Below are 4,051 nucleotides of genomic sequence, written 5' to 3'. Positions count from 1 at the left end.
GGAAATACATTTTAGGCAGAGGGAATAGCAAATGAAAAATTCTTGAGTTAGACATCAGCCTGGAGTATTCAACAGGCAGAAAGAAAGCCAGGGTGTTTGGAACAGAGTGGTCTAGGGAAGGAGTTGAATTAAATGAGGTCAGAAATGTTGGGAAAGGCCAGATGGTGGGATCTTATAGGCCAATGGTTCCCAAACTTGAGAATCACTTGGAGGGCCTGTTAAAGTACAAGTTCTTGGACCCCATACCTAGAGTTTCTGATTCTGGGGATCTAGTGTGCATCAAAGAATTTGCATCTTGGAATGATCTGAGTTTTATGCTGTTTTGCTACTTTTTGGATGAAACAACTGATGTCACTGAGCCTCAATTTCCTACATGAATATTAAATTTCAAAAATAAAAACTTCACAAGGTGTTAGATGATCTCATATCTGTGCTAGAACTGGGAAAATGTAAAGTCTTATGATTTTTAAAGATTACATTTATGGGCTGCAAACAAAGGAAATCCCAACTGTAGTTGTGGGATGTGGTAAATGAAAGAAGGACATAAATAAAAAAGGAGGAAGCATGAAGAGTTGCAGATGGGCATGATTTTTAAAAAATTAAATTTAAGTTAAAAATATTTAAATTGAGAGTCTAACTTGGGCCAGAGGTTAGATTTTTAGACTTAGCTCTAATGCCTTAATCTTGAATTCACTTATTCATAGAATTGTGTGACTTTGATCTTTAAGAAATATAACACTCTATTGAAGGCTCAAAAGACTTTTGTCAGAGATGACCAGTAAGTAACTCTTAAAACCTTTTTGAAATGGAAATGATTCGAACTACCCAATATTTCACCCATCAGGGGAGAGGATTTCGTGAGGCTCACTCTAGGGGCTATCTAACTGTACTCTTAATGCTGATAACAGCTGAGAATTTAACCTAAAGGCATTTGAGCATAATGTGTATGTCCAGGAAGTCAATATTGGTTTAATTATACATAACACAATTGAGAAAGATTGGAGGTAGAAAGAGGGATGTGTGTGTGTGTGTGTTTACATGTATGTAGGACACTTCTGTTTCCAGTCTGATACCAGTCTGAGGAAATCTACCTGATCTATGGAGAAGTTGAAGAGGAAAATGGTAGTTAAAGCACTCCTGTTTTCTTAAATGCCTTGAGGACTGGTGTCAACTAGTTCTCACACCATTTATGGGCTAGAGAGCTGAACAGCCTTATAGTTATATATTTAGGAAATCCTCTGTGTCTTGGTTTGGTAAGAGTATAGTAGTAACCCCCAAGTGCTTTATGTTTGAACTGTTTGAAACTAGAACTTGATGACAGAAGGACTTTCTATGAAGATTTCTAAGGAAAGGGTAAACTCTTGTCTTATGGGAATAGTGTCTGTGTCATGATTTTGTGAGGGTGGGCTAAATCAGAGTTTCAAGATATATCCAAACTGGCCTGTCAAATCCTCCTTCACTCATGTTCTCAAGAGAAGAGACAGGTTGCAGAGGCTTTGTTTGGGTATCTCTTATTGGAATTCAAATATTTTGGGAGGCTGTTACACTTTCAATTATGATAATAAGGTAACAGGGATTGAGGAGATTGACACCTAGAGCAGGTGGGGTAGGAACCCAGAAGGGGAAAAAGGTGGTAATGTCAGGAGAGGTGGGCTGGTTCCAAAGGGCAGACTTTGACCACTTCAAAGTGTGTCCTCGAACTTTCTCCACCCCAGATGTAGTAGGTGCTATATGATGAGGGGCCAGAGTTGGGTAGGACTCAGGTTACTTACACTAGATACTGGCTTCATTGTGGTGTCATCTTGATAAAATATTTTTTGTTTTGCATTGTATAGGCTAAATACGTACCTGATATCAGTTCTATTGACATTTCTCTCATATGTTCAACAACTACAGAATATGTTTTTCCCCTCCAGGAGGTTGTACTATAAGACTCATTCTCCTCATGCATCCTCTCCTCTCCCTGCCTGCCCTCAAAACTCCATCAAGTCTGCCTCTTGAAGGAGGTTATTTCAGGATGGAAAATTTGCAATACAGGTACTGCTGGCAAACCAGGGAGGTAGTAGACAAAGATCTTTGTTTATGGAATTAAACACAGTTGGATCACAAGTTATCTCTGTGTTTATAAGATCTGTAATGTCAAGCACTCCTGTATTAGTAAAAGTTAAGACAACAAAACAGAAATTACTTTTGGCATTTCAATCAAAAAGGGTGATAATACAGACTTAGGTGCTTGTATGACTGTTGAAAGGAGTGGAGAAGCAAAGTTCAGGAGGAGCCACTGCTAACTCTCAGGTTTACTGCTAGCTTTTGGATACTCAGGAAGTTACCTCAGCTCTCCAGGTAAGGAATTGCAGGAGACTTCCACTGAAGGTCACAACTGCCAGCAACATCAGGGAGAGTGATTAGCAGAGAAACACCTGGAAACTGATGAAAAAATTCATATATGTTGACATATATAGTTCTAACTGTGGGTGCTTTTTCTTCACCTTACAAATTTTGTGCATAACCATTTTAATGTAGGGATGAAGCAAGAGAACTAAAATGTTAAATCAAGCTATATTCAGAGACTGCAATATGCTGATCAGCCCTACAGCCGGACCACGAGGAAACCTGTAGAACAAAGGAAAATTTCTGTTGGGATTACTAACAAACTGTTTCTCCACATCTTTTTTTTTTTTTTTTTTTTAGATGAGGCAACCCTTGGTTGACCTCACAGATTACAAGGACCTTGTCAGCTTACAATCTCTTATTTATTTATTTGTTTGTTTATTATTTTTGTTAATTTTTTACTCCTACAGCACCTGGTCTTCCTAGGTGGTCTCCCATCCAAGTACTAACCAGGCCTGAACCTGCTTAGCTTCTGAGATCAGACTGGATCAGGCTTGTTCAGGGTAGCATGGCCATAGATGTTTCCCCACATCTTAAAGGGAAAACAGATGCTTTAAGTGGTACCCTACAAAAAGTAAAATCATTCATTCCCCACAGCTAAAACCATGGGGAACCTATGGATCAAAGGCCGAGAATTGCTAGCAGGCCTTTCATGCTACATTTTCTTACCTTTTCAGCTACATACTCTTATCTCTCCTCACTGTATGCCCATACTATCAAAGGAAGATGGGTATACAAAGTCTTTAAACTGTAATTCACAGAAACTAAGAATGATATATAAACTGGATTCCCTGACACTCGGGGCTTTTTTTGTCTTGGCTTTTTGTCTTTGCTTTCTCTTGTCTTCACTTTTTCTCTTCTCTAAAAAACTTTCCTTTTGACTCTAACTTTGGCGTGCACTTGAATTCTGTCTAGCATTCAGCAGAGAACCGTTTTCTCTCTCAGACCAGGGATTGAGCACCCCACCTCCACCTCCACTCAGGGAATTTGTCCTGTCCTGCTTCATCTTTTCTGGCTAACCACAAAGGCACCAAAGGACATAAATCAAGCCAAGTTCACCATGGCTTTTATCTAATTCTTAGAGAGTGGCTGAGATACTTTTCTGAGTCTTGCAGATGAATTGGCCTTGGGAAGACAGTTGACAACATTTCCAGGGATCTGGTAAGAGGCTAGCCCTCTAACCAAGCAGGAGTCCATTGGTCCTGTCTGCTTTTCCTGCTTCTCTTCCTCTAACTTCCCTGAAACTTGGGGTCACATTGGAATTGCAGAGAAGACTCACTGAGGGACCCCATCTGAACTCCAAATTAAACGACTGCATACCACCTTTTGGCCTCAACAGGACTGGTAAACCCCGGCGGGGCGCGGTGGGGGAGTATTCTGTTCCTTCCACTAGGCCCTTTGCTTTCATTTTCTCTGGGGGCACTCCACCAGGGAAGCAGTGGGCTGCAGGAGCTTGCCTGAGATATCTCCTCCACCTTGCGCCTTAGTGTTTTCTTCTTTCCCCTCTCCAACGGGAACTTATAATGGGGAGGAGGCGACGTCAAGGTAGCTGCTCCAGCAAAACTCTCCTAACTCCCTCCTCTGTCCTGTCTTCATTTCTCTATTGGCTCCTGGATACCGGAGCAATCTCAGAAGTGGCCCAAATCGCTCAGAATTGGGC

At 41.0% G+C, this 4,051-nt stretch overlaps 1 pseudogene; it reads right to left on the bottom strand.

Moving 5' to 3' along the window:
• Nucleotides 1–2,792: 2,792 nt before the first annotated feature.
• On the bottom strand, nucleotides 2,793–2,911 carry LOC112475613 (annotated as a pseudogene).
• Between the last annotated feature and the right edge of the window lie 1,140 nt (nucleotides 2,912–4,051).

Source organism: Pteropus alecto, unplaced genomic scaffold, assembly GCF_000325575.1.
Source record: "Pteropus alecto unplaced genomic scaffold, ASM32557v1 scaffold392, whole genome shotgun sequence".
In the NCBI taxonomy this organism is placed as follows: Eukaryota; Metazoa; Chordata; class Mammalia; order Chiroptera; family Pteropodidae; genus Pteropus; species Pteropus alecto.
The sequence above is the reverse complement of the archived record's forward strand: the minus strand, read 5'-3'. Positions and strand labels throughout refer to the sequence as shown.